This window comes from Panthera leo, chromosome A1, assembly GCF_018350215.1.
Source record: "Panthera leo isolate Ple1 chromosome A1, P.leo_Ple1_pat1.1, whole genome shotgun sequence".
Classification (NCBI taxonomy): Eukaryota; Metazoa; Chordata; class Mammalia; order Carnivora; family Felidae; genus Panthera; species Panthera leo.
The window spans coordinates 6,245,143-6,266,719 of record NC_056679.1 but is presented as its reverse complement, the minus strand read 5'-3'; the positions used below and the strand labels follow the sequence as shown (position 1 = coordinate 6,266,719).

Genomic DNA, 21,577 nt, shown 5'->3' with positions numbered 1-21,577 from the left:
AAACATTCTTTTTCAGCCTATGGACTACTTTTTGAATCTCAATGGTACACTTTAATAAACAGAAGTTCTTAATACTCAGTTCAACTTAGCATCTGTTTATTTATAGTCAGGGCCTTCTGTGTCCTGTTTAAGAAAGGTTCTCCTGCTCACAGGCCATGAGGATTTTCTATATTATTTTTTACCTGTAGACCTGTAGTCTGTGTGGAATTGATCTCTGAGTATGATACAGGATAGGGGTCAAATGTCAATTAGGGACAGCCATCTTAACAATCACACAACAATTTTTATCAAAAAAAAAAACATTCTTTCCAGACTGTTTTGCACTTAACATAATCAGACATCTATAAATGCCTGGGCCTGCTTTAGGGCTTTCTACTCCACTTCATTAATCGTGTTTGCCTACGCTTACACGCATTAATACCACGCTGCTTGAATCCTATAGCTTTATAATAACTCTACGTATCTGATAAGCCCAGGGATTTGTTGTTCTTCAAGAATGTCTTGAAACTCGTGGCCCTCTATTTTTCCACATAAATTTTAGACACAAATAGTCAATTTCCATTCCTCCCCAAATTTTTCAGGCTATGGTCTAAGGTTGAACAGAATCCATGTATTGATTTAGAGAGGACTGACATCTCCATGATATTAAGGCTTTCATTTCATGAACATGATATAGTCCCCTTTTCCTTACCTTTCCCTTAAATTCTCTAAATATTTTATAGTTTCCTGCACAATGGTATTATAAATTTCTTGCTACTTCTACTCCTATATATTGGGACCTTTAATGCCAGAACAATGTCTTTGTTAATTTCATTTTCCAGTTGCTATAGAGAATTCAACAACCATGCTAAATACACTTCTAAAGTCTAATAACTTACGTGTAGATTCTCTTGGATGTTTCTATATACAATACTACACAAACCAATCGTACTACCTACATACATTCAATTTTTTTTTTCTTCTAATTCGTATCCTTTTACTTTTCTTTTCTTACTGCATTGGCCATAACCTACAGCATAATGGTGAATAAATGTGGTAAGGACAAGCATTCTTATTTCATTCCCAATTTCCGAAGATAAGCATTTCATCACTGAACACCATTAATATGACATTTGCTGTAAGTTTCCTTGTAGATACTCTTCCTGAGATCATTCTTTCCTAGCTTGCTTAACAGTTTTTCAACATGAACAAATATTAAATTTGAGTGCTTTCTGCATCTCATAATGATTATACTAGTTTTTCTCCTTCATTAATATGATGAGATACATTTGATTTTGAGTATTAAGCCAACCTCGCATTCTAGAATAAATACAAAACGCTCATATTACCCTTTTACACTGGTAGATCTCATTGTTATGCTTAAGGATTTTTGCAAGTATGTTCATGAATGAGACTGTCCTATAATTTATTCCTTGACAATATTTGATGTTAAGACTATGCTTCTCTGGCAGGACTTCCAGGCTTGCAAGAGTTTGGCCACCCTGATTCCAAATCTCCCCATACATCCTCTTCCCGAAACATCTATAAGAAGAGCAAAAATATCCACATATGACCCATGCCTTCGTGCCGGAATAGGAAGCAGAATACAACAGCCTTCAAATAAGCTGTAAATAAATAAACTGCATTCCAACAGAGCTTCCACCCTACACCACTGAAAGCCTATGGCTGGAGAGAACAAGGCTGGAGAGATGAAAGGTTATATAAAACAGAGTAGAGACATGTGGAAGACTTAAATGACCCTCAACCCCCTGGGGGGAGAAAAAGTGCTACGTCACTGAACACAGATCAAGACTTGGTAGTTCACAGAACTGGCTACAAGAGAGGGGCTTGAAAGTGAGTGGAACTAGAAGTCGCAGCCTTGGAGAAGCAACGTTTGTGAAGAAGGGTCAGTTATTTAGAGAGACTGGCACGTCTTGGAGACATGGCAGAAAGGGGAAAGAAAGAAAGAAGAGGAAAATTAAGAAACTGCAGAAATGAAAGCAAAAATAAGACAAGCCACCCGCCCACCAAAACTGACATCATTAAAAGAATTTAGGGAACAACTGGAAAGAGTGCTCTCCAACCAAGAAACCTACTCACAAAATAAACAGGGATTCAAAAACGTAAATGAAGTCCATACCCACACAAAACTGCTAGAGGAAAACAGAAAATGTAAATCAAAGCATTTCACTAACAAAACTTCTCCCCCAAAGCATCTGTGAAACCAAAGAAAACTCTAGTATGACACTCAAAACCGAACTGAGTACCCTCAAACAAGCACATGTGAATCTAGTACAGAAGCTGACAATGAAAATGGACTGAAAAAGAAACTGAAACAAAAGCAAGCTGAACTTAATTGGGAAAGAAATAGAAGAAAAAAATCCTGTTGCAGAAGATTAAATGAAAAGGTGCCCAAAGGAAATTAACTTCAAATGAAAATTTAATAAAAGGCATTAAGAAAAAGTGAGAAAACAACCAAAAGAAAAAGATAAAGAAATGAGTATGCAGACAGTGAATGAAACAGAAAACAGGCAAAGAAAGTCAAACATCATGTAACTGAAGACACAAGTATTCCAGGGTACAAAGAGTCAAGACTCTGGGAAAAGATATTTAAAATACTAAAAGAGGGATGGCACCTGGGTGGCTCAGTTGGTTAAGCATCCGACTCTTGATTTTGGCTCAGGTCATGATCTCACGGTTGTGAGATGGAGCCCTGCGTCAGCCTGAAAACTTAGTGAAACATACGTTTTTATACCCAGCCAAGCTGTCCTTCAACTATCGGGACCATGAAAAATACTCAAACAAGCAAGAACTCAAAAAATGCTTACACAGGCACGCATCCTAAGGATTCCAATCACCCTTCTCAACTGAGGCTCATCATCTGAATCAAAGACACAGAATGATCGGCATGACTATCTTCTCAGTTCTCCCAAAGACACAAAACTAACACACTTCTACATGCACGGGAGAGAAGTTAATCCATTATATTCAATGGATGCACTAGACACTGAACTCCATCTAACCAAGGAATGGAACAGGCAGTCAGACATGAGTAAGAGGCAAAGGCAGTGATACACAGGAGACACATAAGAAGCCTGAGGGCACAACATCCTGACTTTGTGGCTTTTTTTTTAAATGTGTATTCGTTTTTGAGAGAGAGAGAGAGAGAGAGAGAGAGAGGATATGAGTGGGGTAGGGGCAGAGAGAGGGAAACAGGATGTGAAGCTGGCCCTGAGCTGACAGCCGTGAGCCTCATGTGGGACTCGAACTCACGAACCCTGAGATCATTACCTGAGCTGGAGTCAGGCTCAACCGACTGAGCCACCCAGGTTCCCCCTTACTTTGTGGCTTCCAACACACAGGGCTGATAGACCAAGAGCCACAGGTGTAGAACATGGCTCTCCTCTTCAACCTCTGTCCCAGGGTAACCTGTAGATTCATTTTAATATATTTACACTGTGGTTTCAACCCCCACTCCCTGGGGGAGATGGCCATGACAGTTCTGGCAAGAACCGTGTGTGTATAGGGCCAAAAGCTCCCCTTCCTAACCTGTGGGAGTAGTCCCGTAGATGACTGGAAGCAACCTCAGCCCTCAGTGGGAGATGGCCCTAGCTGTGACCCATGACCTATGCAAACACAGAAAGAAATGTCCCCTCTAACCCCGGCAGCTGCCACTTCTGGGCCTGCCCACTCTCCCACCTTGAGGATGTACTGTCCTTAATAAACTGCTCCGTGCTTGCTACTTTCCGTCCGGCCACCTTTAGTCCAGAGCAAGTGTGGATCCGCACATAAATCTTCTCCTGGGGAAGCCAAGAACTGAGACCTCCGTTCACACAATGCAGAATCTCCCACCGGTCACAGGATGACTGAAGAGGACTGATGAAGAAGTGCCCAGTCTGTGTATTCAACAGCAGAACTAAAACTAAAAACGAGACTAGGGTCACGGATAAAGTATATAAACCTACATTGTGACAAAGCAGAAAATTGCAACAAAAATAATGGGAAGGGGCCCCTGCGTGGCTCACTCGGTTAAGCGTCTTGACTCTTGGTTTCGGCTCAGATCGTGATCTCAGTCATGAGATCGAGCCCCAAGTAGGGCTCCACACTGACCATGGAGCTTCTTAAGATTCTCTCTCTCCCTCTGCCCCTCCCCGGCTTGCGAGCGAGCGCATACACTATAAATAAGTTAAGTAAGTAAGTAAAATGGGGAGGTAAAAGAGAAAGAAAAAAACAATAAAATCACTACTGTATTGGTAACAGGTGAGAATCAAAAAAAGCCATGTCAAGGTGACATACAAGAGAGTAAAATGGGTTAAAATGGTTAAAAAGGGGGAGGGTGTACTATACAGGTACATAATTGAAAAGTAACCGCTAGAACAAAAATTTATTCCTTCCTAGATATGAAGTTGTCTTTATCAAGCTCAAGGAAAATACACATGAGTGAACACAGTAAGTTCGATACACACGGTAACTGTATCATAGATAACAACAGAGCTGAAAACAAGTATCTCAGTTATAACAATTCATGTGAATGAACTAAACTTGCTTACTTAAAAGATTTTCAAACTTCCTCAGAGAGCAAAGGCCAACCCTGTACCGTAGTAACGAGAAGACAGATTTAAGATGCAAGATTCAAAAAGGCTAAAAATAAAGCGATGCACAAAAACTTATCAGGCAAATGGAAGCAATTAGGTGGCAATCATACCAGACAAGATAAAAGTTAAGACAAAAAGTATTCAAGCGGATGAATGCTAAAAGCTATTATTTCACAATGCAAAAAAAGTATTAATATCTATGAATCAAATAACAGAAACTATAACCAATCCAAGAAAAAATACAATCTCTATAAATAAGAGACACGCACTACTCAGTACCCAAAACAGATCAGGAAGGAAAATAAACAAAGACTAAAAATAAATGATCTAGGGGCGCTTGGGTGGCTCAGTCGGTTGAGCATCCGACTTCGGCTCAGGTCATGATCTCGCGGTCCGTGAGTTCGAGCCCCGCGTCGGGCTCTGTGCTGACAGCTCAGAGTCTGGAGCCTGTTTTAGATTCTGTGTCTCCCTCTCTCTCTGACCCTCCCCCGTTCATGCTCTGTCTCTGTCTCAAAAATAAACATTAAAAAAAAAAAAAAGTAAATGATCTAAACAACATAACCAATAAAGAAGGGTTTTTTTGGACATATATGAACGCCATGCTCTAAGAATAGAGAATATACCTCCTTTGAACAAACACAAAACATTAATCCCAGGATAAGGCACAAATAAATCATGAACGTAATGATGAAACAGCAATATTACCAACAATAACCAGTGATCAAAATTGCAAAGAAAACTGAAAGACTGGAAACAATGTAAAATGGTACAAGAAGAGAAACATAAATGAATTATGGTACACACAATGGAATCACACACAGCAAGAAGAATAAATGACCCAAGAGTACTTGCAACAACATGGACGAATTTTTAAAAATTGGTGAACAAAAGATCTAAATACAAAACCATTTATAATGATCAAAATTCAAAACCAGGCAAAACTCATCAGTTTAGAAGTCAGCATAGGGGATGCCCTTGGAGAGCAGGGTGGTCATGACTCAAAGGAGACACTGGAATGTTCTAGGTGCTAGTTTCATGGGTGATGGAATACATTTTGTGAAAATGCACCAAGCTCCACACTTCTGATGTGATTTTTATCAGTATCAATAAAATTAACATTTTTTTCTTAAAAATCAGAGAAAAGCTAGAAATTATTTTTTTAAAGCCTTCCCACCGAAAACCTTAAACAACTCTTGGAAGAAAGAGAATATACAAACAAGTCACAGAATTCCTAAAAAATAATGATAATGAAAATATTACATATCAGACTCCATGGAAGAATTTAAAGTCCTAATCAGAAACAAATCCAGAGCCTTAACCACCTATGTCAATTTTTTAAGAGCAGAAAATGAATGAATTCCATTCCTAACTCAAAAAGCTAAAAAGGAGAACAAGGTAAACCAAAAGGAGTACAAAGAAGGCCCCTCACTCAGTTGGTGGAGCTTACAACTCTTAAGATCAGGGTCATGATTCGAGCCCCATGTTAGGTCTAGAGATTACTTTAAAATAAATACATTTTTTTAAAGATGGTAACTGTAAAGATACAAAAGCAGAAATTAACTTAATAAAAATTCTCATTCTTTAAAAAAAAAAAAACTGAGTTCACGTATATGAGGGACCTAGAGTCATCAGATTCATAGACAGAAAGGAGAACGGTGGTTGCCAGGAGCTGGGGGAAGGGAAGAACGGGGGGTGAATATTCAACCAGCACAGAATTTGGATTATGGGAAGGTGAAGCAGCTCTAGAGCTGAATGGTGCTCATGGTTGCACTTAAAGGACGTAATGCCACAGACCTGTACAGCTGAAATAACAAAACAAAGCATACACTAATTTCAGCAAAGGAAAAAAAGAAGCGAATACACGAATACAAAAAAGATAAAATCTATAAATCATAAAAGAGTACCCTGCCCCCTTGCATGCAAACACATTTAAAAACCTAGATGAAATAGATAATTTCTTAGGAAATACAGCGTATCAAAACGGACCCCAGCAGAGACAATGCTTAAACCAACTAACTTCCCTAGAAGAATCAGAAAAAGTTACCAAAGAACTACCTTACTGAAAGAGGACCAAACCAGAGAGCCCAGAGGAAATCTACCAAACCCTTAAAAAACAGACAGTTCCAATATTAAATTGTTTTAAAACATGAAAAATAAAGAGTAACTTCCAAATTCTTTTTATGAATCAAGTATAACATAAAAAACTGTAACGTTAATACCTGAACCCAATTAAGATAGTAAAAAAAAAAGAACACCTTTACAAACGAATAGCACTTAGGAACACCGATGCAGACATATGAAATAAAATATTAAAGAAAAAAAAACCCAGGGCACCTAGGTGACTCAGTCAGTTAAGCGTCCAACTCTTGATTTCAGCTCAGGTCATGATCTCGTGGTTTGTGGGATCAGGCCCATGTCAAGGGTCTACACTGACAGTGTGAGGCCTGCTTGGGATTCTCTCCCTCCTTCTTTCTCTGCCCCTTCCCTGCTCACACACATACATACTCTCTCTCTCTCTCAAAAATAAATGAATAAACTTAAAGGAATAAAAAAAAAAACAACACCAGTATTATTATTATTGTTATTCAGTATTAGCAAATTGAATAATAACAACTCACCATACTAATAAATCTAATGAGGAAAAAATACATAATAACCTCCAAAAAGGCCTGAAAAAAACCCTTGACAAAATTCAGTATCCATTCCTAATTCTGGAAAACCATCTCTTGAATAAATAGGAATCTTAACATGACTTTACCGATACATATAGAGAGAGTATGTGCGTAGGAGTACCCACACAAGAGAGTACACCCACAAGAGAGCACGCACACAAGAGAGCGGGGGTGCCAACATCTTACTGGGTCAAAACTAGAGGCATGCCCACTTAAGGCCAAGAACCAAGCAAGGATGCCCAATACGTTGTCTACTATTTAACACTGTAAGCATTAATTAATCTGGAGGCATTCACCAAGAGAAAACAACTAAAAACACAAACAGTGAAAAAGGAGAAATAAAACTCTCTACTAGCTGATCGCATGACAGTAAACCTGGAAAATCAAAAGAATCAGTGATAAAAAATAACTCAAGAAAGGGAATTCCGCAAGGCAGCAGGATATAAAATTAACAAACAAAAAAACAATAGCCTTCGTGTCCACAACCGATAACCAGTCAGGATATGTAATGGAAGAGAAAACCCCATTTGTAACAGCAAGAGAAAAGAACGCACACTTAACAAGAAATGTTCAAAACTTCCATGAAGAAATCTACAGACTCACACTCCTGAAAAGGCACACCCTGTGAGACTTCCGCATCCACCATTCATGGATGAGATATCGCAACTTCAGTAGATTGGCAGTTGGTTCTCCCTAAACTAATTTACAAATATAACACAACTGCAATAAAAATTCCTCGGAAGCTTCTTTATGGAGCTAGACAAGTTGACGCTCAGTTAACACTGAACTGGAACGAGGGAGAAGTAGCCCTACCAGATACGAGAACAAAGTTCCATGATTAAAATTGTGGTGGTAGCACTCAAAGAGGCAGACAGACCAGGGAAATGAAACAGAGAATGCAAAAACAGACCCAACCTATATACGGAAACCTAGTAATATATAACAATGGTGGCATCTCAAATGACTTGCGCGAAGATGGGCTTCATCAATGTTGGGGCAAGTGAATAGCCACGTGGAAGATAAGATGAGACCCATTCATAATATCACACACCAGAATAAACTCCAAGTGCAGCAGAAATCAAAATGTAAGAGCTGAAAGCTACCGAACTTCTTAAGGAAATTATTGGTGAAGCCTTCTGTAACATGGGTGCAGGGAAAGGTTTTCAGACCTTGACTTAAAATCCATACCCGAAAATTACATGTGAATCTTTGCCCAGGGGTCAGCATCCTTAACCCCCACGGTAAGGGTCAACTGTACTTCCTCCGTGTTTAGTTTGCTGTTTTGTTCCTAACTCCGTGAGATGGATGTACAGATCACTGAATGTTTTTCAGTCTTCTTTCCTAACATGTATTTATGGCTATAAACTTTCCTCTAAGTATAACTTTAGCTGCATCCCCCAGATTTCGATATGAAGTATTTTCATATTAATTCTGATCAAAATATTTTGTCAATATTTAAAATTCTCATTGCAATTAAAGATCTTCCATAATTTGTGGGTATTTAGAAATGATTTTACTTTTTGCTATTGATTTTAGTTTAACGCAAAGAATACTGTACTGTTTGACCTCAATCCTCTGAAATATCCCATAAGCTGACAGCTTATCCACATGAACTGGTAAATAATGTGTATTCTGCAGTTGTTAGGGGCAATGTCTAGACATGCAAGGCGAGTTTATTGTTCAAATATTGTGTTGTTCAAATCTTCTATATCCTTACGAAATTCTGTTCATTACAATACCAGGGTAGTACAAAAAATAACTCCCTCTACGATTGTGAATGTATCCATTTCATCTCCCTATTTCTTTTATAATCACTGAAATTATTTTCAGATGATCTAGACACTCTATTAAAGAAAATAAAAAGATGAATAACCTTCACTACACCAATAAAAATGGCAGCAATTTTTTCCGCTAATTATTATCCAAAATGGGATAATATCACCTCTCTCAAAAATAAAAACCATCGCTATAGACATCCTCCAAAGTTTCATTGGGTCAGATCCAGTAACTGCAGACAGCAGATCAATTTGTTTAACTACTTAGAGGTATATTTTGCAACCTCATTCATGCTGCTGGGCTCATGGGAAAGGTTATCAACGCTCTACAATACGTTCCACAGATAAATTACAGAGACTTTTCTACAATTTTTCCGGACCAATATTACCTTGGTCTTGCTCTCTGGCAAAGATCATCCATGCCCCTTCAGCGCCCACTGCATCGTATCCCATCGGGGCCCGACGCAATCTTAGAATCACTCTCCCACAGTGCTCCAGAGAACAATCGTTAGGATCTGAAACCCACCGCCACCTCTGCTCGATGGCAGAATCTCTGACGATCTGTTCGCGTGGTTCTTCCAAAACTCTCAGAGCTCAGGTATGCAACGGGCACCTATTCCGATCAGTCTTCATTAGCGTCCTCCCGTTTTCTCAGGCAGGTGTCGTCTCCCACTCTGGATCAAGCACCCCTCCTGCCCAATCCCACGGCACCTTACACTTTCCCACCTACAGCTACACACGACAGTGATCTTTTCACTTGTTTTTCTCAGCGGTTACACCGTCAGCCCCTGGAGGAAAGGGCCATCTGATTCATCCTGACACCCTCAGCATCTAGCAATGCCTAGCAGGTGCACACACTGTCTTTCTACCTTGTCCCCTACAATGTATTCTCTACACGACACTGCTGGCGACCCTTTTAAAATCTAAGCCACATGGTATCGTTTCCCTGCTCAAAAACTTGCAATGGCTTTCCATTTGACTCAGAATAAAATCCAAAGTGCCACCACAGTCTACCAGACCCTACATGATCTGGTCCTTTATTACCTCTGTAACTGCACACGTACACACACACACACACACACACACACACACACACACACACCCCACTTACTCATACTACCCTCCTACCACCTCAAGGGTCTTTGCACCTGCTGTTCCTCCTCCCATAAGGCTCTTGGCCAAAATATCTGCCGGACTGGTGCACTTGACCTTCATCACGCCTCTGTCAACTGTCACCCCAGAGACACCTTCCCTGACCACTTCCTTGACCACACTATCAAGAATGGCAGTCCCCGATACACTGTCCCCTTGCTCCTGTACTTTTTCCATGGCCATTATCACTACATGTATTTATGCTGCTTATTTATTATCTTTCCCCCCCCACTCGAACGGGATCTGAGAAAGGGCACTTACCCTCTAGAAGAGGGGTCGGGATTTTTTGCTCTAAAGACTCATCCAGTAAATATTTTGTACTCTGCAGGTTAGACAGTTCCTGTCACAACTACTCACCTCTGCCTTATAGCACAAAAGCAGCCACAGACAGTATGTAAACGAATGGACAGGCCTCTACTCCAATAGAATTTTCTTTACAAAATCAGGCAAAAGTCCAGACTGGGCCCGAAGGCTATTGTTTACCAACCCCTGTTCTGGAACACGCTTGGCATGCTGTACATTGACTTTGAATTAATCAATCATTTCTCCATTTTTGGTCTCTAAAAAGTCTACCTCTAATTGACAACATAAAATACCAGCACTCCAACCTAATCAGGAAAGAGAACTTCAAACCAGCTTCTATACACCTTTTACCAAAAAAATCCATTTGAGGCTCATTATATTCCTGAATGGCTGTTTTGACAGAGATGCAGTGCATTCACACTTGCCACCAGAAAGCACATGAACCATGTGAGTTTAACCCTCTGCAGAAACGCTGTTATTAAGGTGTGTTTTCCCTTCATCTAAAAAACAGAATATAATCAGCTTCAGAAAAACCACGTCCTATGGGCTGCACACCCGTCACTGTGGCTCTCAGTGTAACCAATACGAACCCCAAGTGAGGGTTTGGGGAACGTATTAAGGAAAGGAAACTGGTATGTTTTCTACAGATGGTCAAAGCTGCAGGGTAGAGCTAACGATGTTTCCCCCTTTCACCACCAGGATGCTCGGCCAAGTTCCCAGTCTGCAGACTGGTTAGTTATGTCACCAATATCTACGTCCTCTCTTCTCGGGGATTCAGAGTCAGCCTACGGGATTCAGAGTCAGCCGACGTTTTTAGCCTTCAGCACATTAAATGAGGCCGCGTCGGAGTTCAGCCAGGGGGATGAGAAGTGATGTGTGCTGGCCCATAAAACCTCCACGGGACTTGGCTCTCTCCCGGCCCACCAGCTGAACCGAGCAGGAGGAAGTTCCTACTTCCTAATGGAGGCTGAGTCACAGGTGGAAAAAGCTGGCCTACCAGAAGGGTCCCGTGGAAGACGACCCCATGAGGAACACAAACACTAAGCAACAGATGCTTTTGGGGCTGAGTCACTGACGCTTTGCACAAGTAAAATTCTAGCCCTCCACAACTAAAACACCCACCTGGGAGGCTGGGCCCTTGTTCAAAGAATAGGTTTCATTGTTTTCATTCATGATCTTCACATGGTTTTGATTCTCGTTATTTATATTCAGCTTCATCACTATGAGTATTTCCTATAAGCTAATTTAAATCTTTATGTAATGGGGGACGAGGGACAAGCCTCCACTGTTTGCATTCAATAAAATCATAAGCATCTCAAACAACAAAATCTGAACAAATGTATTTGGATAAAACATAAACACTGCAACAAAACCCTACTTGTAACATTCACTTGTACACAGTTGGTCTAAGTTGTATCAGGGTCCAGAACCAGAGGGCATGCTGGGTGAATACTAAAATGCAGGGCAATATGTTTTATCTCAAACGTAATTTGACAATCATCAGAAACCAAATAGCCTAAGAAATGAAACCACACGTTTCTAAACTCCTGTCTAGCAACAATAAGTAACTATAAATGTAGCTTAAAACGAAAATTGTTCTAGACCCTGTAATACCTAATGCCTCTATAATTCTATCAAATGATACCATGAGGTTTTGTTGTTAGCACATTTTTTTTTTTTTTGGACAGGTAGTATGGAATATGCTGGACATGTCAGAAATGGAAGAAGTTTTTAATTAATCCATGCAATAGAACGGGCAAACTCAGGTATGAACTTCATTATCACTGATAGGCCTTGCAATCCTCCAATTTTACAACGCTAGCTTTCAAAAAGAAGTAACATTTTAATAATCTTCCTCCCTGGGATATCTCAAAGGACAATCCACATTTTAGTAAAGCCTTTGGAAACAATGTTGTTTGCAGTGTGTAATTAAAACCTGAAGACAGGTGATTGGGGAATTAAGGGGTCTCTGTGCATTTCGGTTTTTAAATCAAAAACCGGATAATTAACTCTAAAAGATGTACACAAACAGGAGATAAGTACTATGGAAAACCGAGAACCAAGTTATGTTTCAAACTCTATAGGTTTGGTTATAAACAAAATGTGTTTTTCTGTTTCTATTGAAAATGGGCATGTAACCTATATTGGAAAACTACAGTCTTCCCGCCAAAATTAAAATCTTACTTTTCAAGAGACGGAAGGCAAGTCAGTTCCCCTTCGTTGTAAGCTGTGAACAGCCTCTCTCAGAATGATACAAACACAAACATAAACTGCTCCCTCACTTTCCTGCCACTCTTCTGGTTAATGTCATCCCTCTACTGGACTAGATACTTCACTCCCTGAGTGTTTAGACAGTGTTCCTTCCATGCACCGCAGGGAGCAATTTAAATCCATGGTAAGTGTTAATTCTAAACTGCACAGAATATGGCCCCGAAAGGAGTTACAAAGTCAAATTCAGAGCCGAACTGTGCCTAGGTAATAACTCTAACACAGGACTACATGACAAAACAAGAGGGGAGGGAGTGTCATGCACGTGTTTCGGGGGGCTTAAAACAAAAGTGCAACATGAGTAGAGCAAAACGACTCAGTCCGGACTCCTAAAATTAGAAAGTAGCGATAGTGTTCTGCTTTTCCTATGGTCCTCAATCAAAACCCATGACACATTCAGTCAATGAAAACATATTTGTTGAGTATCTGCCATGTGCAAGGAAGACACCATTTCTTCCATTTAGCTGATAAAATATGGCCACATGGGCTCTTCGTTCGGTCAATCACATCCATACTTTTATGTGCAACACAATTTCACTGAGCTGCCCGTGTGCACAACATGGATGACAGCGCTCCGCGAGAGGAACCACAGCAGCAGGGTAATAACATCTCCAGGACGCACTGGAGCACAGCTTTAAAAATCCAAGATGGGGGCGCCTGGGTGGCTCAGCCGGTCAAGTGTCCACTTCGGCTCAGGTCACGATCTCACCGTCTGTGAGTTCGGGCCCCGCGTCGGGCCCTGTGCTGACAGCTCGGAGCCTGGAGCCTGCTTCACATTCTGTGTCTCCTCTCTCTGCCCCTCCCCTGCTCACGCTCTGTCTCTCTGTCACTCAAAAATTAATAAACATTAAAAAAAAAATTTTTTTTAATCCAAGATGGCTTTCAGTCGTTAGTAAAAGGAAGTATTCAAGGATCAAAGATCACAAAGGCTTTGGGCAAATGGCCAGCTGAAGCCAAGGAGGCACTGGGTGTTACCACTGGCCAGTAAGGTTATGACCTAAACAACAGTCTGTAAGTGGCCACAGTGTTTAAGAGGTTACTTAACAAAGCTGGAGCACATCTACTAACAGCCGGCTGTGGACGAGGCACCGTGCCATGCCGCCATGCCGTCTGGTGCCTGCCCACAAGGAGCTTACAGTTAGTTTGCAAGACAATTTACCTCTGTTTTCCCTCTCCAGGTATTGAGGACTGGTGCTTTGTCCAATTAATGCTGTTATCAGCAATAACCAGAACGGTCCACAGTAGGCATTCAATCATGTGAAAAGAACCATAAAGCAAAAACTAAAGAGAAATGTTAATAAAACACTGAAAAAGTCCAAAAATATACAATGCAGCAGAAGACATCTTTAGATCAATACAAGACCACTGCTCCCAGAGGTCGGAGGGCCCCCTAAGAACAGGCCCAAGGGAAAATGCCATCCCAGATGCTGAGCCCAGAGCTGAGGCTCAGAAGCTCCTACTAGACCTGAAAGAGGAGAAATCACCCTGGGATATTCAGGATGTTTAAACCTACCCCCCTCCCAAAAAAAAAAAAAAAACAGAGCATCAACAGGAGAAAAGAGAAGAAAAGAGCTAACCTCAAAGAGAAGAGGCACAGATCCAGGGAAGAAGAACCAGAACAGGGTGGCTCCAAAGATTAAGGCCGAAATCTGAGTGTGGAAAAATTATCCTAATCTAGGGACATCTGCTAAGACAGGAGGATAGGCTCTTACACAAAACAAACAAAACTGACCTTGAGGTAAGCAGCACAGCACTGACAGCAGAAAGCGTCCACTCAAAGCAAAACAGGACAGCACTGTCGCGGACCATACGACCTTCACGGGACGCCAGGACCTAGAAAAAGGCACGGCCATGCCCAGAGCACGCCACCCTGAGAAGGCCCAACCAGTCCTAAGAAAAGCATGTCTTAAGTGGAAGAGAAAGAAAGGCGTTCTTAAAAAAAAAAAAAAAAAGTTAAAAGAAAATAAAGTCAATGTTTAAAAAAAAACAACAAAAAACAACTCCCCTTGAACCAGACGTGCCTCCCTAGCGAATGCCCTTCTCTCCTCTCCATAACCAAGGTTTAGAAGCACCGCGTAACCCGACCAGCCTCCCCACCCGAGTACAATCCTTGGTCCGTGGCAGTAAGGCTCCCCTGGGACTCCTCCTGTGAAACCAGTAATGACATCCCAGAGCGGAAGCCAATGGACACTCTGTACCCACTGTCTGTCTGGATCTCGTGCTAGCTAGCACCCTCTCCCCTTGGTTCCTCAACATGCTCAAATCCTTGCACTAAAAAACAAAGAAGTCCCCCCTTTCCCTGGCCTCCTGGAGCCACCCTTCACCACCACCACGCCCGAGAGCTGTCCCCACACACCGTCCCCACATACTTCCTGGCTCCCGCTGTTAAACCCTCTCACGATCTGGCCATCCCGCTCCTGTCCCCATTACCGTGTCACCGCTGCCACCTCCTATATCACTAATGACTTCCTGGCTCTCAGCACCCCTCTTTGCTGACATTCTTTTGGACCACGGCTTCCGGACGCCATTCGTGCCCCCCTCCCCCCACAACTGTCCTTCTCGGTCTCACAGTGAGAGCCTACCCTCTCCTGCGTATCTTTTGAACACAGGAGCTCCCCAGGTCACATTCGACACACTCCTTTTTTCTGTACGTGCTTCTTGAATAACTCCATCCACTCCAACAGCCTCCGTTCACAAATACGGGCAAAGGCAGAGGTTCTGGAACTTTCTCTGTTCACGGCACCCTTAGCGTCTCGGGCCAAAAGAAACGCCTGACTGCTGCATTGTTGGACAAGTTCAAATAACTTAAGTATTCATGCCCTAACAACTTACTACCTATTTTTAAAAAGCACATTTCAATTGAGAAAAAAAAAAAATCAGTATTTTTATGTCTGAATAAACCACCAGTATTTACTTATGGTACGCGTGCACCTGTTGGGCACCTCACAATTTCCCAAACCTTGGAGCTGGACTGGATACCACCTCGTGCATGTCCTACTACACACTGAATCTCACAGGGAACCCAACCACTGAACGCCCAGCGTTACAAACGTTATCAACGAAAAGAGAGTAATGCAACTGACGGTGGAAAGCGTAGACTCCTCTGAGCGAGTATTCCCCACAGGGCAGGACAGATGTTATGGACTGCTGAGTTTCCTTCCACAATTCAATATCCTGCAGTCTCCCTGTGAGTTCACTGCATCACATCAGCACACAGTCTGGGAACTGTGGTCTAAGGACTCTCAGATGTCTGTCTCAAGTCCAGACATCCCCCAACAGCCGGATCCCTAACGCAGTCGACTGACCACCGTGTCCCGCGGCCACCTGAAACTTCACGAAGGCAAGTGCACCGGGCATCGTTTCTTCCAAACCGGCCGCTGCTCCGTTGAGAAAGGCACCATCATCCACCCGGCTGGCCACCCAGGACTCAGCACTGCCCAGAACTCCCGCCTCTCCTAACTCCCCCACATGTACCCCCACCAACCGACAACCAAGTCCCAGGAATTCTACCTCCTCGACCTTCCCTCCTTCCACCCTTGCTCCCTTCCATCCATTCTGCAAAGGGCAAATCTGATCATGCCCTTCTGCTTCAGAATTCCGCAACTGTTTCCTTTCGTCCACAGAAGAGTCCAAACCCCTTACGACACGAATCGCAAGGCCCTATGCCGCACAGCCCCGGGTCGCTTCTCCTGCCCCATTTCTTGCCGCTTCCCTGAGCCCATCCACACCTTGTCACGCCACCAGACTAAATTTTGTCAGGTGCTCCAATATACCATGTCCCTGACAGCCTTTACCAAGCCTCTCCTTGACCCAGACTCCGACCAATTCCTTCCCTTGTATTTCTCCCGGAGGCTTTTCTCATCTCTCTGAATAGTCCCTAAGCTTCGGTTCCCAGTCACCCTCTAAGCTCCAGCAGCTGAGCCCTTTCAGAGCACTTTCCATATACCACACTGCTTAACTAAATGTGTGCCCCATCGGTTAAAACTGTCCGATGGGGCACCTGGGTGGCTCAGTCAGTTAAGCAACTGACTTCGGCTCAGGTCATGATCTCACAGCTCGTGGGTTCGAGCCCCACGTCGGGCTCTGTGCCGACCGCTCAGAGCCTGGAGCCTGCTTCGGATTCTGTGTCTCCCACTCTCTCTCTCTCTCTCTGCCCCTGCTCATGTTCTGTCTCTCTCGCTCTCAAAAATAAGCAAACATTAAAAAAAAATTTTTTTGTAAAACTGTCCGAGAACCCGATGACCAGACGCTAAAAGAGGCATCTACCTTTTGCCTTTGTATCCCCAGCACGTGGAATAAGCTCAAGTACAGCGAATGAATAAAGCAAGCAAACGAATGGACTAGGCCATTCACGTGATGCTCCGCATCCCTCTCTGCTTACTAACTCCCATCACGGCACTGATCACACCGCACTGAAATCGTTTGTCTCGGCGGACTAACAACATCTTGAGAGCTTTTCTGTCTTATTTCTGCGCTCCCGGTATGAAAATAGCGCTAGGCGCCTAGCGGGCATCCACTCACTGGCTTCTGAAGAAAAAAAAAGTTATCGAAAAAGTTCTGGAAGGCCACACCCCATAGGATCAGGTTTGGTTACCTCTGGAGAAAGACACAGGGCAAGGGCACCCAAGAAGAAGAGGAAAAGGGGACCGAGACTTGTTACTCCACATATCTCCTCTCCGTAGTGACACTCCATTTATTTTATAATAATGCCTTATTTACATGTGAATGGCATACACTATTCCTGTATTACCAGCGTAAAAGGCACCATGGGTGAAGACCCAGCCCTGAGCATTGGGCTCCAAATGCCCCAGGGCAGGTCCCAAGAAAACCTGACCTTGCAGAGGAAAGCAGGCTTCTGAGCAAAAAGGACTGAGGTGAGCATCAACAGTCTGTACGACCATGTGGGGGGCAGGCCCAAGAAGATATAAGGAATGATAACAGCGTAGAAGTGGGAAATATACTCGGCGATTATTTCTCAAAGAAAAGTTCTGGGAACTCTAAATGAAACCAGTAGTACTGGCCTCCTAGGACAGACAATTCTTTTTTTTTTTTTTTAATTTTTTTAACGTTGATTTATTATCGAGAGGCAGAGAGACCCAGAGCATGAGCAGGGGAGGGGGAGAGAGAGGAAGAGACACAGAATCCGAAGCGGGCTCCACTCCAGGCTCTGAGCTGTCAGGACAGAGCCCGACGTGGGGCTCGAGCCCACGAACCGTGAGATCACGACCTGAGCAGAAGTCGGTTGCCTAACCGACTGAGCCACCCAGGCGCCCTGACAGGGAATTCTTTTAATACTGATAAACAGGCAACTGTTTTAATGAAACCACTCCAATAAGCAAGAAGTGACTTCCCACATGCAGGTTACTCTGGGAAGGGTAAAGCAGGTGTACAAAGACACGCTGAGAACACACAGGGGGCTACGATGCCGACACCACCACTTAGTAAAGTGCAGTTTCACCTTTTCTTTTTTTTTTCCAGAATTTTTTAAAAACAGAGTAGTACACCATTGGCTATTAGGTCATAAGTTTCAAGGAAACAGATAAAACGCTGTTATAGAGCAACTTCACGTCAGCAACTGGAAATGCAGGAACAATTTTTACTTGGACAGTTCCAGAACAAGCTTCTTTTCACGGTTTTAAGACAACAGTGAATACAGGTCGAACTGCAAATGTATGATGAAGTCACGCAAACTTCCCAACCTAGTGAGTTTTAAACATCCGAAAGGACACAACTTTTGTGAATATAAATTAAGATCTTCAAAAATGAAGAAAAATGAGCACTAGGTGGAGGCTATTAGAAAAGAGACCAGATACACAATAAGAACTGCCTATGGGAAAGGTCAAACCCAGCTTTCCTTTGTTTAACCTCTCTAGTAGATAAAAGAGCTAGCTTTAAAGAATCACTGCGTTGTTTCACGGCTAGAAAAGGAAAGTTGAGGAAAGCATGCACAAAAAAGAAGCAACCAAGGTTCAACAGAATTTGCCCTAGAGGCGACAGAAAAAGAAGTCCATTATAACACTTTGAACTTAGTTTTGATAGAGACGCAGGCATTTTAAGTTTTCGACAAACCGATTTGTTTAAATGGGGCTAGCCCCTCCCCTCAAGAAAAACCAAAAATGTGGATTCTGAATCTTAAAATTTCGTGCCCCCGTATGCATTTGATTTGGAGAAGCAAGCACAAAGCAAAAACTGACCTTTGAATGTTCGGTCTTTTAAACACTGAGAAATTACTGCTGGTAGTTAAGTACGATTTCAACTGACCCCCAAATGAGAAAGAATTCCTAATACGCCCGACGGCGGCTAAGAAAAATGAGATGCTCCCATTCATCCCTAAGCCCATCGCTTAGCTTCTTAATAATTAAGAACTCTGCTCTCCGCCACGGAACTATCCCTTGCAGGGAGGCTGAAGCAAGAAGAAATCGCCATTGCCCGTAAGTACCACGGCCGGAGAGGGGAAGGTTTTCCACGCGCTGGAGCTCGGGCGCGGAGGAGGGCGAGAGCCAGGCGCCGCGGCCCCCGCCCGCCGCGCAGGCAAAGTCTCCCGGGGACGATCCATGCCCGCGAAGCGGCTCCCGGGCGCTCAGCCCTCTCCCCTTGCCCTGCAGCGCGCCCCCTCGCCGGCTGCCCGACCCCCCTGCCCTGCGCTCGGGGAGCCGAGCCTGGCTGCGGAGGCCGGGAGCCCCGCGGGCCTGCAGACCCGGGGGAGGGGGCACCCGGCGCAGCGGCGCGGGGAGGGCGAAGCCGGGGGTGGAGGGAGGGCCCGACCCGGGGCGGCAGGCACGCGGGGACCGGGCCACATGCCGGCAGGGCGCGCAGAGCCACGGGATGTGAAGGTCCCGGACGCCGGGCAGCCCCGAGCATCGTGCGTGGGGCGCGAGCGGAGGCCCGGGCGCCACCTGCGGCCGGGATGGCGGGCGCCTGCCCCGCAGCCCGGGAAGCGCGCACCGAGCAGCGCCGGGGCCGAGGGCCGAGGAACCGCGCGGGGGAGAGCGGCCGCCGGGCCGCGCCGCGACGGCGGGAAGCCCGGGCCGGCACGGGAGCCGGCGCGGAGGATGCGGCTGGGCTGCAGGGCAAGGCGCGGGGCGGCGCCGCGGCCCGCAGTGGGCCCCGCCGGCCGCCCGAGAGCGCCCGGCGCGATGCAGCAACTTCACTTGGCCACGGGGCTGCGGGGACCCGGCCCGCGCCCGCCCCTCCCCCGGGGCAGCCCCTCGGCCCGGAGCCGCGCAGCGAAGGGGCCAGGACCGGGGAGTCCGGCCGGCCGCAGCCCGCACTCACCGGTCCGCGGCTCCGCCGCCGGCGCCGGGGCCGCGCTCCGAGCTCCATGGTCCCGCCGCGCCGCGGCCGCCCGGCGCCCCCGCCCCGCACCACACCGCACGCAGCGGCGCCAGCGACGCCGCCTCCGGCCCGGCCACGGCCGCGGCCACGCCCCCTCTCGGCCGGGGGCCCGGCCGGAGCAAGAGGGGGGCTCAGCGCCGGCTCCACCAACCGGAGGCCTCTCGCCGAGCCGCTTCACCAGGATTGGCGAGCGCCTCAGCCAATGGGGAAATGGAAGGAGCGCGGAGCGTCGGCGCCGAGGGGCGGGGGATTGCGGAGGAGGTGGCTCTCACGATCAGTCCTCCGCCCGCGGCTCCGGATGAGGATTTGGCCGGAGTCGGCCCCGGGGTGGAGAGGTGGGGTTACTTTCGGCTGAGTTTATCATCAGGGGCCCTTCCATCGCCTCTGCTACCGATGGACCCACTGCAGTCCCTTTGAGTTTCCACCCGTACCCTAACCTTACCCGGGTTTTGAGGGCCCCTGCGAACAAGTCCCATCTACCTGTAGGTAGTCAGACGTCCTACAGGGTTAAGTTCAGGCAACCTTGAGAGGATTATAGCTCTTGTCATCTATTGGTTCCATGCCCTTCTCCAATCCGTTAACATTCTGCCCATTCTCCTATCCTTCTACAGATTCTTCCCTTTTGATTCACCCTATCTCCAGTCGCCCTCCAGCCCAGATGTGAGACAATCCACAGTGCCCATTAAAGATCTGATAACCCTGAAACTAAGCCCCGTGGCAATGAAGCACAGCCAGGCGTAAACTTGATGACTTGACTTGATGACTCAGGCGTAAACTCAAGAATGGAAGAGGAAAGGAAGAGAAGAAAAAAGAAAAGCCAAGTATGTCCTCGTGCCCCCAAGTCCTGAAGAAAAGGGGTTTAAAAACTTTAGATAGAGAAGTCATCTGTATTTTAGTTGCAAGCCTTTATTCTTCTATCACTGAAATTGAAAAACTTGAGAAAAAAAATTTCAAATCCCAGGAAAGAGTCCCAAGAAAAACTAATTCAGATTGCCTTGCTCTTGTCTGTACAGACGTGTGATAACTATCCACCTTAAGGCAACCACAAGCTAGGAAAAATGAATAGCAGTTGCTAACAGTATTAGCAAAATTTGCACCACCAGAAACGCGTAAGAAACAGCATGGGCCCCTCTTCGGGTGAAATCCATTAACCTACCAAAGGAAGGGTTGGGAAAACTCTATTATGAGATAACATACACTCAGTTTCCATTTCGTGTCAACATGAAATATACTGGCAATTAATAAGGTAAATAGAATTTTAGTGAATTATTTACAGTCCTCTGTATTTGAAATATTGGTACTAGTGTGATAAATTTCCTCTGAATTCAAAGCTGAATTGGTATACAAATTAAAATGACTTTTCTTCATTTTGTCTTCACTTACCCAGGCACTAGCTTTCCTGTCCATATTTAGGTCATTGATTTAATACTCAAAAATATGAAGCTATAGGATACCCAAAGTGTGTTTTCAGAGTTGACAATCGCATTCCCCTTTCCTC

General features: G+C 44.7%; 1 protein-coding gene across 4 annotated transcripts in view; it reads right to left on the bottom strand.

Annotated features, from left to right (window-relative positions):
• The window catches only part of WASF3 (WASP family member 3), a 133,609-nt gene extending 113,525 nt beyond the window's left edge, over positions 1 to 20,084 (bottom strand). For 3 of the 4 annotated variants that reach the window (XM_042937545.1, XM_042937444.1, XM_042937705.1), the window contains exon 1: positions 20,020 to 20,084. The gene's annotated coding sequence lies outside the window, so the exon portion shown is untranslated. Of the gene's footprint in view, positions 1 to 3,678; positions 3,902 to 20,019 lie in introns of all 4 variants that reach the window. The other variant, XM_042937477.1, reaches the window with a different exon arrangement.
• Between the last annotated feature and the right edge of the window lie 1,493 nt (positions 20,085 to 21,577).